The sequence below is a fragment of the Caretta caretta genome, chromosome 1 (assembly GCF_965140235.1).
Source record: "Caretta caretta isolate rCarCar2 chromosome 1, rCarCar1.hap1, whole genome shotgun sequence".
Classification (NCBI taxonomy): domain Eukaryota; kingdom Metazoa; phylum Chordata; order Testudines; family Cheloniidae; genus Caretta; species Caretta caretta.
Window position 1 is genome coordinate 132,822,253 of NC_134206.1, and position 13,886 is coordinate 132,836,138.

Consider the following 13,886-nt stretch of genomic DNA (forward strand, 5'->3'; position numbering starts at 1 on the left):
TTTAGTGTCCTGATCAGGGTTAGAGTCTCTCCTTAGATACCTCCCCTTTTTGTAAGACCAGTTCTGTTCCTGGCCCAGGCAGTCTTGTTCTTCGCTGGTCTACTTTTGTAACCAGCTGTTTTAGGCACAGCAGTCTTCCCCTTATTACCATCCCTTCTTGGGCCAGGCTTTCCCTTTTTTTTTTTTTTTAAAGCTTCCTCTCTACAGGCAGAGCAAGCCCTGCAGTTGTATCTGGTTAGTGCTGGCTAGGCCCAGGAGAGCTCATTAGTTTCCTCTTTAATAGGATGAGGGTATGGGGTGGGATCACCTGGCTCTCAGATTTCCTGGGGAAGGGGCAAAAACCGTGTGAGCTTGGTCCTTTCCTGCCTGGTTGTGCACCCTGAAGCTATAGGGCTGTAGCATGAGGTACCACCGCAAAATACATGGGTTTGAGTCTTTCATGGTATGAAACCAGAGTAGAGGAGCCTGATCCTTGATCAGGGAGAAGGGGCTTTCCAGCAGGTGACGCCAGAGAGAATCCACAGCCTACCTAACCATTAGTACCTCCTTTTCAATAATGAAGTAGGCCTTCTCTGTAAGGAATAGCTTCCTACTCAGGTGTAGAATCAGATGTTCTTGCCCCTGAAAGTCCTGTGAGAGCCAGGTGCCAAGAACAAAGTCTGAGGAGTCTTTGTGTAGTATGAATTCCCAGAAAAAGTCGGGGCTGAAGAACATAGGTGCCCAGCTGTCCTGCTTTCAGGTCATTAAAAACTTCTTTGCAGTTCCCATCCCATCAGATCTTCTTTGAGTTAATACCTTTTATGAGGTCTGTAAAGGTGTGTGTGTGGTGTCGAGAGTGGGGGTTGGAGGTGGCGTGACTGAGGGAAAACCAGGGATAAACTTCCAGTAATACCCTGTGAGGCCTAGAAACTGCCTCACTTGCCTTTTCTTCTGGGGAATCAGGCATGCTGCTAGGGCTTGTACTCTATCAGTTACTGGTTTCAGTAGGTTGCCCCCACACAATATCCTAAACAGACTGCCTCTTTCATGGCTAGTCTACATTTCACAAGCTGTGGCTGGGAGGCCTGCATCTTGAAGTGCTCTTAAGTGCTGCAGGTGGTCTCCTGAAGTAGGGCTGTAAACAGTTTTATCTATGTATGCAGCAGCATACTGAGGATCTTATTCATAAGCTGCCTGGGAGTTGCTGCAGCTCCATGGAGTCCAAATGGCATGGTCTCACATTGGAAATGCTGAGCGGGGTTGAGAAAGCAGTTCTCTTGTAAGGATGGGAGTAAAGGGATTTTCCAGTAACCCTTTGTCAGATCAATAACCCTTTGTCGGATCAGGTACTTTGCCGGTCCCAGCTGCTCTAGTAACTCATCTACACTTGGCACTGAATAGGCACTGAATTTCAAGATGGCATTATTTTTCCTGAAATCAATGCAAAACCAAACAGTCTGGTTTAGGAAGCATAAATATGGGCACCTCCATTTACTTCTGGAATCCTTATTTACCCCCCTTCCCATCTCCATCATTGCTCAGATTTCTTCTCGGACTGTGTCCCACATCCTCCCTGGTAGGGGCGAAGGGTTTTCCCTACCTGTTGGCCAAGGGGATTGCTTTGTGGTGTTGGGTTAACTGTGTTCTTTGTGGACAGGGGGGAAATACAGTAGCAAAGTCCTCAGTCAATTGGAGGAGTTGCTTCTTCTGTACAGGGGTAAGTCCCTGTGGGTACTTGGGTCCTAATTCAAGCACCATAGGGAAGGGAGCTCAGCAGGGCATCTCATGTCTGCCAAGGTTTAAGAAGATTCAGTGGTAAATTTTGGTTTCTTTCCTTCTGCCTAGCCTCTTATGTCATTGTCTACCAGCCCTACTTTCCTAGCAACTTCATATGGACTCTGCCATCGAGCCATTAACTTGACTCAGCCAAGGAATTCTCACCCAGGTAAAAGGTCCATAGTCATGCCCCATGATTATAGTTTTGCTCCCAAGTTAGGCCTTTATTAAGTTTTCTTTTGTAAACACCCCTATGTCCCTGAGTTGTTCCCTTAGTTGAAAGATATGCTGGGTCACACTTAAGACACCTACATCTTGTTCCTCCCAGGCTTTTTGCAGCAAGTCCAAAATTCCCCATGTTTGGCAGCCGTAAAGTAACTCAAAAGGAGATAACCCCATAGAGGCCTGAAGGACATCCCCTATGGCAAACAGGATCAGAAGGAGTAGCTGATCCCAGTGCTGATGGTTGTAACTAAAAAAAAAAAAAAATTCCCTTCACAGTTTTATTAAATCGCTCCATGAGGCTGGCTGGCTGTGGGGCGTATGCCAAGGTTTTCAGGGACATTGACCTTCAGAAGTGTGCATAATTTGTGCATCACCTGGAGATGAAGTAAGTCTCTTGATCCAGTAGTATTTCTTTGGGAAATTTCACACATCAGAAGAGCTTCAGGAGCTCTGGTGCTACTGCTGTGGTTTTTGCTGAGTGACGTGGAAAAGTCTCCAGGTACATGGTTGCATAGTTGACAATTACTAATATATACTGGTATCCCTAAGTGGTCCTTTCCAGGGGCCCGATGATGTCTAACCCCATTCTTTCAAAGGGTGTCTCAATCCATGGCAGAGGGCTCGACGGGTCCTCGGGAGTCCCTTTGTCACCAGACAGCTGGCCTGGTGGGCAGGAGGAACAGTATTCTCTCATTTCCGGCTACATGCTCGGCCAATAGAATCAGGCTAGTACCCGTGACAGGGTCTTCTCTTCCCAGGTGTCCAGCCCCAGGTATTCAGGGGCTGACTGCTGGCCTGCTGGTCCCCAGTGTAAGTTAGAGCGGCCCTGAAACTGCTCTATATAGACTCCGCTGCTGAAACAATAACTTAGGATAAGGTCCAAATGAACCATGTTAGCAGCTAGGATTAGCTGGGACACTCCAGCCTTCACCCTTGCTCTCTCGTTTCTGGCCATTCCCCACACCCATGTGCTAGAGGTAAAATTGAGTACAGCCACTAAACTGGCTCTGTTCTACCAAGGAAATCCTCCTGTGCTGCAATATTCCCTCGTGACATTATTCACCTTCTTTACAGCCATAAATTTCCCACTGTTGGAATGTATGCAGGAGGTTGCCTCGACATCTGATACATTGGGGTTTATGTTTTGAATGGTTGATTTACATTTAGTCTCAATAGATTAGCTTTGATAGGACCAAAACTACACTGGTATCAAGAGTTTCACTGGTGTAACTTTTCTTAAGAAAACAAACAACAAAAAACCCAAACAGGGACTCATTAAAATAGGAAGACTTTTGCTAATCCGACTCTGTTAATAATAATGATTTTGCATCATATATCTAGATGCTGAATATGACTTGCATTAAATTTAGGCTATAATGTTTCAGAATTTGTTGGTGTGTGTGCTTTTGGGTTTTTTTTGCCATTTCAGTATCATGTTTTAATGTGCATGGCGATGATCTCCATGCAGCTTCTGTTCACAACATCATAATCCTTTACCATGAGAATTCTCAATGACAGCACATAGAGGATTTATTTAAATCTGCAACAGGAACTGAAAATATAACTAGCATAACAACCTCTGTAATGTAAAAATAAGTCAAAAGAACAAGAAGACTGGCCACTTGAAAAAATATGAATTACAGTGTAAAATAAACATCACCACCAAAGGGATTAGTGTATGTAAACAGACACTCCATGAGGCAATGCATTTGCGTGATTTTCATATTGTGTGGGATAAGGTACCAGATCAAAACATTGACACAATTTAACCACCAGAAAAGTGCAATAAATCATGTATACTTGCAGCAGGCCTTATAGTCTGATTATGGACAATTTGTTTCATAAGAGTAAAATAAGGCTATAGGCCAGGGCCAGGGCATTGACTGGATATTATTGACACTGACCTTGCATTACTGACAGGGAGTCAGAAAACTGGTTTTGAATATCTGTATATCTATATAAACCGTTTTATAATTTAAAATATTGACACTGGTTAAGCATGTTATGTTTCAAACATAGCAGTAGACTATTTACAAAGTTCTATGCTGTGCCAGAGCAAGCAACCCAACACTGGAATCCCAGCTTGAAAAGAGTGGGTTTTCCTGCGCAGCTAATAGACAGTGTGTGGTAGTAGAGGAATGTGTCACAGTAATGCAGAGAGCTGTAATGATGTCAACTTGTTATTTACTTTCCAAAGCTGAATGACTGAGCAAGGCGAAAGGAGAATCAATCAACCACGGTGTGACTCTACAGGCGGAAAAAACACAGCACTCTCACCAGTAAGAGGTTGGGGGAAGGGAAGCACATGTAACCAGGGCAATGTTGCATCATTTACTTGCATTGGTTTTTGTATTGCTCCCTTCTTTTCTCGATTGAATGTAATATCTCAGTATCATGCTGTACAAATCCAGAGAAAAATAAGAAGGGCATGTTCAAGGCAAAAGAACAACAACATTTTTGGGGGTGTTGAATTTCAACTGATATATAATAAAATCCATTCTGCTGATTCACAATTATGGAGACTGTGTAAGTCCATATTTAATGTGCTATAGAAACATTAGTTTTACATCACTCATGTTTTAACATAAGATATATAAGAATTTATTTTTGCTTATGTACTCTTTTGATTGTGGAACTCCCAGCTATTTTCAAATTTGAAAAACATCCATTGTCTTTTGATCAGATTGTTATGTTTCAAATTACTGAGAATTAGGCTCTTGCTGTCTGGCATATTATAGAGGAAAACACTTAAAAAAAAAAGGAATAGGTAGAAAAATAGAAGATGGTTCTGGAGTATTTTTCCAATTGGGTTAACACATTAATGGTTTGGTGTTCAATAACTATACATTATTACCCGATCTACTTCCTGGGAGGATTGTGGAAATGTAAATTAGATTTATTTTACATTGACTTTTTCAAAACTGATTTTTGTGAATATTTTCAGATTTGAAATCCGAAGACACTTCCAGCAGTCTGAAACTTGCAAAATAATAATAGTGTTACACTAATACAGAATTTAATACAATTAATGTAAACTAGGTATCCCCAGACCTTCATGGGAATATAGTATATACTCATATCTATGTACACACTATCACAGACCAACTGTGTGTGTGTGTGTGTGCGGGGGGAGGGGGCGCCAGAGGAGTGTTCGTGCATCTTTGACATTTTTTATTGCTGAGTCCACAGGGTTAATATTTCGTTTTTCTAGTAGATGGGGTAGGGTTGATAAAAAAAATCCCTGGGATTCAAAATAATGACAAAAATAAGCCTTAAGTGATTAAACAAGTTACCTTAGGTACTTGGAAGAAAAAACAAAGCATTTTTTGGGTAGGCGTGCTTTTGTTGTTTGAAGTTTTCTGGGGGACTGTGGGGAGTGGGCTGATTTTGGAGGAAGGGAGAAGTATTGAGAGGGTGTGTGTGTGTCTATCTTCCCCTAGTTCAGGTCAATGTGGCTGGTTGGTTCCCCCCCCTCCAGGTCACTGACTATCTCTGTGTGTCTTTCTCTCAGTCCTCCTCCTGCTGCTGCTGCTTGTCTCTGGAAGCCTTAGACACACACTCACACCAAACACATTAACTCTGCTAATGAAGTAGTGAGCAGCAGCACCTCCTGACCGCCATTCCGCACCAAAAACTTTCCATTTTCCTCTTCCCACTCTCTGGGACTTCCTTTTGATTTTGCTGTGTGGAGGAGGAGGAGTGTGTGTGTGTGTGGTGGTGGGATTTACAGTCTCCTTTAACGCTTGCTGGGACCTAGGAAAAGAAGAGTTACACCATGTACTGCAAGTGAAAAAGTCTCTGTGTGTGTTTCTTGCAGAAGTTGAGGCTTTTCTCTGCTGCTTCCAGAAGTGAAAGCTGTGCCTTTAATACACGTTGAGTGAGGTGAGTTTGGAGGACTGATTATTCATCATTTGGACCTTTTTGTGTGCGTCTGTGACATGCAGTTTAGTGATTAAAACGGCTTGCCTTTGCCATATTTTTCAGTGCATGGAATCAATTTCCTCGTGTTCCCCTCTTCTTCTTATTTGTTTCTTTTGTATCTGATTCTGCTGGATTTATGACTGTTTCTTTTAGGATTTCCCACATTTTGCTGTGTGTGTTTCTCTCAAGTGTGTCACGATTGTGTGTGTTTTACCCTAAAGTCACTGGAAAAGGCGAAAAAGTCTTGCATCGTTGGAAGGTTTATTATGAATGTTAATTCTGCTGGAGTTTCTAAACCCTGGTTAAGGCAGAGAGTGGTAACACAATGTGGTGGCTTTAGAAGTGTTCCTCTGAATGAGGGAAAGGAGACTTGTTTGTTTGGAGGTTTGTTTTTTGATTTGTGAGGGGAAGGGTTAGTGAGTTTGGAGGGGAGTTTTTGAAATGATAACTTAGCCTTAAGATACTCACATTTCCCCTTAGTATTTCACTAACAAAATAAAAGGTATTCACACTGTAGGGACTGTGGAGTTTGCACAACCCAGGGTGGGGGAGGGGAATCCCATTCATCTAGTGTTTGAATCAGCAGGCACAGGAGTTGATCACTCTCTGGTAAATCGAAGTTTAGCTCCAAGTAGGTAAACAAATTAATTTTTGTCTATGATTTGTACTACTGTTATTAACTGAAAAGCAGTCCTTTAACAAAGTGATGGACAAGAGCTGGTGTTATGGGGAAAATATTCAGTGTGACTGTTCTTACAAGCAGAGTACTACTGCAGTGTTTGCAAGAAAATAAAATTGCAGACCTGTTGCATATATATTGAGGCAAAAATAATACGTGCTTGATCATTTATCATTAACACATTAGGACAACAGGACAGTTCGACTAAGTTAGTGTGCCCAGCATAGATACTTAGCAGCACAGGATAGTGGGCATGTTCCTCCCAACTATAATCCTTTCATGATTCTGTTCCCTATTTTGTGTTGCTGTTTTAATCTCAGCAGTTTATTTTGTTTTAAACGGGTGTGAGGTCAAGCAGCATTGCAGTATGTCATGCTAATGACCCTTGGCCTATTTAATTACATGTTCTTCAAATCTCAAATAGGCATATTGCACACACAACCACACCCTAAAAGTTGGACTTATAGTAGATACAATTTTCTTGCAAAGTCTGGCCTCTTCATGTTGTCTTAAAAGATCTTTCACCTTCCTGCCTGAGGATTTTGTATTATTGGTATGTTTTTCCCCCCCTTACATACAATTCACGTTTAAAGTAGGAGGCAGGGGGAGAAGCAATCTATTTTGTAGGGCCACATGAAATGAAAAGAAAATGAGTTAGCATATTACACAAGAAGGCTTGTAATGTCACACCTTTCTTCCTTGACCCATTTATTAGTGAACCTTTAACTGAGACTGCTCACACAGCATATACAAGATTAACTGCAGTAAACCTTGCTTACCACATTATAGCACATGGTGGATTTAGGCCTCTTGGTTGGCCTAGAACTATATGGACAAAGTGTTACCAAACCTGGAGACATCTCTCAGTTTTCAAATTAAATAATTCCTTTTTCTGTGATATCAAACAGGATTGGAGCAAGAGCACCATTTCAGATTTCTTAATTTTTTTTTTTTTTTTTTTTTTTGGTAAATGACAGTTAATAATTGCAACATCACAAATACAGTCATATTCAAATAGGGAACCCTTCCCATGTAGATCTGGCAGTGGGGGTGGGGTGGACTGAGAAATAGACTCTCACATATTAAAAATGTATTAAACCTTTCTTGGGCTACATGCAGTAATAGTAAAACTGGCAGAGCTACTGTATCTCAATGTAAGTGTTTCAGAGGGCTAAAGAACAAATGGGCCATTTTTAAGATTAAAAAGTCTTTTTTAGTACTAAAGAGGATAATAATTATACATGCATATAAACATTGGCAGCTGAACAATAGTCCAAGTGCCCTTAGGAGAAGAAATCTCTGACAGTAAGTTGTCTTCTGTATCCATTTCCCCCTCCCCCAAGAAAGTTACTTATATATCCTACATTTATCATAATGATATTGGGACTTCACCTTCTTGCTCTTCCATTGCATGGATCATAAATCCCTCTGAAGCCTTTTATAAGGCTAGGTTTTTTATACTTTTAGTTTTGAGGATGACGGAGAAGAACTTTTCTCTCTTTCAGAGCCCTGAGATGTCCTCTCTGCCAGTTTTTCCTGTTTTCCATTCTCTCACTTATTTATAAAGGAGTTTTTCCCCATCTCTGTAGTTACAGGGCCAGAACCAGACCAGTCCTTCAAAGGGTCATAATATGACCTGCCTCTTTGGAAGAGCCGTGGCTCCTTAGATTGCAGCAATTCTCAAAGGCCCACATCCTTGAAGTTGAAAAGGACTGAATGAGACATCCTTTGGAGTTAAATAATATTGTTTCTTAATGGTCCAGTTTGGTCAGTATTGAGGTATGCAGGAACACTCAGCAGTATTCTGAGCTCTGGCCTTCTGGGGAGCGAGGCACCAGACGGGGAAAATTGACCCAGCAATTCTGTATGGTACTGCTTGGTCCTTGGGTCCGCGCACTTTTAACATTTTCTGTTATTTCCTACTGTTTTCAAATCGGGTGATAGAATTTACACTCTAGATGATTTTGCATGTATGTTTGTTTGGCCCCAACTGAACACATACTAAGAGTTAGTTTCCACCTTGAAGAGTTTATAATCAAAATAGACAAGACAGATAAAGGGTGGATGGGGAAAACAGAGAGGGGTGAAGTCACTTACCCAAGTAAGTCAGCGGTCAGAGGTCAGCGGCAGAGTCGGAAGAGAACCCAGCCGGAGCTCCTGACTCTCTGTGCAGTGCTCTATCCGTTGTAACCCATTATCTCTACATCTCTTTGTGGGTGTGATGTTAAACTGTGGCACTCTATGGTGGTTTTATGATAAGTAAGTCCATTCAGTCTGGGGAAGGAGTAGATTTCCCTGCATCTCTGCTGTGCATTTTGCCTGCCTTGAGTTTTCATTATTTTTTATTATTTTAATTTGTAGTACTGTTTTAATACTGGCTGGTTATACTCCAGCCAACCTTGTAAAATCACAAAGAATTTGTAACTCTCATGAGCAGGCTCAGTTTTTTTTTTTTTTTTTTCATTACTTCCATCTTGCCTCATGATGAAAATTATTTTGTAAACTGCTTTTCAGGTGCTAAATTAAGCTCCCCTCCTTCCCCCCACCTCTTGACTATTTTTAGTTAGAAGGAAATAGCTGACCTCTTTGCAGCAGGAACACAGAGCCCTTGGGTACCATTTATAGGTTTTTACCACATGGCCTACTTGGACAAGTTGGTTGAAATTAAACAAAAACACTGGAGCTACAGCCCTGCCTAGGAAGAACAGCCTCTTCTGAATATACATAATTTTAACTTGAGTAAATCTGAGAGAAATATCTGAAGGTGAAAATGTGGCTTTGGGGCATTCTTCTCCCCTTTGGTAGATGAGTCAGCATTGTAGGGTATTTGTGGCAATCTGAAAGTTAATATTGTGGGATTTCATTTAAAATTGATGTATGTAATTTATATTCAGTGTTAAGAATGCTAGGAGTCCCACTTGCACTGTACCTATGTGGAAGTAAAGAAGGATATCTGTTTTCATAGGAAAGGATAATATTTCCCTTCACCTTCTCTCATATCAAACAGAACGTACCTTAACAGAGATTTCAAAGTTGTACCTATTAAAACATGGTAGTTACACAGCTGTGTGAAACCTGATTTTTCAAGCTGTTTGTCTTGGCTCTTATAGTTTCAGGTCTAAACTTATATGTTGGCTTGGAAGGATTAGATTTTTGTTGGTAAATATAGATTTCACTGTACACACACAGAGATGAAAAAATATTTCCACAGATGATGGTAGAAATTTACGGATAAGTTGTTTTTACTTTTCCTGAGAACTTATTAGAGTTTATACTTAACTTTGTATATTTTGACATCGTAATGTTGCCAATTCATGTTTAATGGCTATGAAACTTCATCTTTTTGAATCTCAATGACTACTGTCATTAAATAATTATTGTCTGACTCCCCTGTGATTTATGATAACCGTGAAAATTTAAATTGATAAACATCTAAAAATATTTAAAATAAACATTGATACTATCCATATACAAAATGATTAGGACTATAAAGTGATTTAAAAAATTAATCGTGCGATTATTCGCACTGTTAAATAATAGTAGAATACCATTTATTGAAATATTTTTGGATGCTTTCTACATTTTCAAATATATTAATTTACAGAATACAAAGTGTACAGTGCTCACTTTGTAGCTATTTTGATTACAAATATTTGCACTGTAAAAAAGGAACAATAGAAATAGTATTCCAATGTACCTAATACACATAGTGTAGAGCAGGGGTGGGGAAACTTTTTGGCCAGAGGGCCACATCGGGGCTGCAAAATGGTATGCAGGGCTGGGTAGGGAAGGCTTTGCCTCCGCAAACAGCCTGGCCCCTGCCCCCTGATGGCCCCCCTCAGAACCATCCAACCCCCCTGCTCCTTGTCCCCTGACCGCCCCCTCCCTGGATCCCCCCAGTCCCTAACCACCCCCCTGGGTCCCCACCCCCTATCCAACCCCTACTGCTCCCTGTCTCCTGACCGCCCTCACCCCCCTCCCGAACCTCCATCCCATCCAACCACCCCCTGTCCCCTGACTGCCCCCTGGGACCTCCTGCCGCTGATCCAACCCCCCTTTCCCCCGCCCCCTTACCATGCCACTCAGATTGGCAGGACAGGCTCACTGGAAAGCCTGGGAGGTGGGCGGGCGCAAGCTGCTCTGCCCGTGCAGCGGCGTGGCTGCGAGGGAAGTGGGACAGTGGAGGAGGGGCCGGAGAGGAGCTTCCCAGGCCGGGAGCTCAGGGGCTGGGCAGGGCGGTCCCGCAGGCCATAGTTTGCCCACCTCTGGTGTAGTGCAATCTCCTTATAATGAAAGTTGAACTTACAAATGTAGAATTATGTACAAAAAATAACTGCATTCAAAATAAAACCATGTAAAACTTTAGAACCGGCAAGTCCACTGAGTCCTATTTCAGCCAGTCGCTCAGACAAACAAGTTTGGTTACAATTTGCAGGAGATAATGCTGCCCATGTCTTGTTTACAGTGTCACCTGAAAGTGAGAACATGCATTCGCATGACACTATTGTAGCTGGTATCGCAAGATATTTATGTGCTAATTCTGAAAGCATTCTCCACACCTCATCCCGCTCAGATTTTGGAAGGCACTTTAGATTCTTAAACTGTGGGTCGAGTGCTGTAGCTATCTTTAGAAATCTTACATTGGTACTTTCTTTGCGTTTTGTCAAATCTGCTGTGAAAGTGTTCTTAAAATGAACATGTGCTGGGTCATCATCCGAGACAGCTATAACATGAAATATATGGCAGAATGCAAGTAAAACAGAATAGGAGACATACAATTCTTCCCCAAGGAGTTCAGTCACAAATTTAATTGATGTATTTATTTTTTTAATGAGCATCATCGGCATGGAAGCCTGTCCTCTGGAATGGTGGCCAAAGCATGAAGGGGCATATGAACGTTTAGCATACCTGGCACATAAATACCTTGCAACGCCAGCTACAAAAGTGCCATGTGAATGCCTATTCTCACTTTCAGGTGACACTGCTCACTGCTTCTGATTTACAATATCTCCCATAAATGTAAACAACTTGTTTGTGTTAGCAATTGGCTGAACAAGAAGTAGGACTGAGTGGACTTGTAGGCTTTAAAGCAGGGATTGGCAACCTTTGGCACGCAGCCCGTCAGGGAAATCCGCTGGTGGGCCATGATGGTTTGTTTACTTGCAGCGTCAGCAGGTTTGGCCCATCGCAGCTCCCACTGGCCGTGTTTTGCCGTTCCAGGACAATGGGGGCTGTGGGAAGCAGTGTGGGCTGAAGGATGTGATGGCCACTGCTTGAGTGCAGTTATGTAACAAAAAAAAATCTACATTTGTAAGTTACACTTTCATGAAAAGAGATTGCACTACAGTACTTGTATGAGGTGAATTGAAAAATACTATTTCTTTTATCATTTTTACAGTGCAAATATTTGTAATAAAAATAATAATAGAAAGTGAGCACTGTACACTTTGTATTCTGTGTTGTAATAGAAATCAATATATTTGAAAATGTAGAAAAAAAATCCAAAATATTAAAAAACAATTTCAATTGGTATTCTATTGTTTAACAGTGCAATTAATCACGATTAATTTTTTTAATCGCAGTTAATTTATTTTAGTTAATCGCATGAGTTAACTGTGATTAATCGACAGCCCTAAAAATTATACACACAAAATCTAATTATGCCATGCCTACATATATGTAAGACAGCCCAGAGATCATTTTGTCCTTCATATTACTTTTCACTCATGTATCTGCTTTGACCTTGGTTTCAGCAATGTCATGGCCTTAATAAATATTGCATTGCATTAGTATTTGGTGATGCCTCTATTTGCTGAAGATAGAGGAATATATGGCTGTGGGTACCTTACTTTCCCCCCCCTCCTCCCCCCCGTTCCCTTGTTTAGATTAATTATGTTGCCAAAATAACACAGGCTGGGTAAGAGATTTGGTTTTAGGAGCATGATAGACTCAGATGATCTTTATTTTCTGTTGACTTCGCACAGGTCTCAATAGAAGGGTGCATCACAATGTCAGTATTGCAAGTAGAGCAGGTTAAGTAATATGGTTAAACAATCAATATGTCTGGTTTGTCCTATTGAAATTGAGACTGGGATGTAAGTATTTAGAATGTCTTAATAATGGCTAAGTAGTGTGCAGTTTTTAGGATATAACGCCATCTTATTTCAAAGAAGTATGGCATTCACATAATTTAAAGTGTGTCTATCTAGTAAAGTATCCTATAATGGAAGAGGAATAGTTATTCTGAATGCCTTTTGAAGGTGCATTGCATAAATATATATTCACTTGGGTGTTGAAGCTAACTACAGTAATTTATTATCAAAAAGTACAAGGTGCACTAGATTTGTTAATTGATAAGACCAATGGCCTGCTTATGAATAGATTAGTAGTACTAATAGTGTACAGTAAGTAGATGTGTACTTGTCAAAATCATTAAGTCTCATCAGGTTATGAGTTTTACTATGTTAATGTGTGGTTATCTTTTTCATCTTCCATCAGAGGGTAGAATGATGTGGTTTGTTTGTTTGCTTGTTTGTTTGTTTTTAAGCAGCATTCTTTACTAATAGCCAGAGTAGTATTAATCGAAATTAGATTTCATTTTCTGACCTACATTTCATTCTCTGTCTCCTGCTTTTAGTTGTAATGTACCTTGTCTTCACATCCTACAAGGCTTCAAATATGTTTTGTAACATGTGATTTTACACACAGAAATTTCTTCTGTTGGAAAATATGGTAACATTGAACTTTGAGTTCTGTCTTTTTAGTGAAGCACAACTTCCCACACTGGCAGATACATTAATTCAATGAAGCTGCAAAGTCATTTCAAGCAGTTAAATGACATTTAGAAAATACCATTTAAAGTTTTCTTTAAGAAAACAAACAGGAAGAGGGTTTGCGTTTAGTGGGAGATTCTCTTTGTCATACTGCAGAATAACACATTTTCTTATGCTCCTTTTTGGAACTCAGCATACTACACTGGACACTTAACTTTGGCTTCTGCTGTATTTTGCAACACAGCATTATCAGCTATTCATTAATCCTAGACCAGAGAAGAGGCACTCTGGAGAGTAGTCTGTGTAGTTTAATAGTAAAAGCCAACCATTTACAACTTAATACTTCAAAAATGAATAATCATGAGGTATGATAGCACTGATGAAAGGACACTATCATATTATCATGATTAGCACATGTGCAATTTTTATTACATAAGGTTTATGCTTGAAAAAGTGCACTGAGTTTATACAGATTTCAACACATTCCAGTCACCTACAGCAGAATGATTCAAACAGTCCTGCCAAAAGTACTA

General features: G+C 40.6%; 1 protein-coding gene across 6 annotated transcripts in view; it reads left to right on the top strand.

Moving 5' to 3' along the window:
- The first annotated feature begins 4,228 nt into the window (after positions 1-4,228).
- Positions 4,229-13,886, top strand: part of TBL1X (transducin beta like 1 X-linked) — a 255,936-nt gene continuing 246,278 nt past the window's right edge. For 3 of the 6 annotated variants that reach the window (XM_048860419.2, XM_075131195.1, XM_048860428.2), the window contains exon 1: positions 5,480-5,862. The gene's annotated coding sequence lies outside the window, so the exon portion shown is untranslated. Of the gene's footprint in view, positions 4,260-4,488; positions 4,507-5,479; positions 5,863-13,886 lie in introns of those variants that run through there. The other 3 variants (XM_048860439.2, XM_048860448.2, XM_048860411.2) reach the window with 3 other exon arrangements.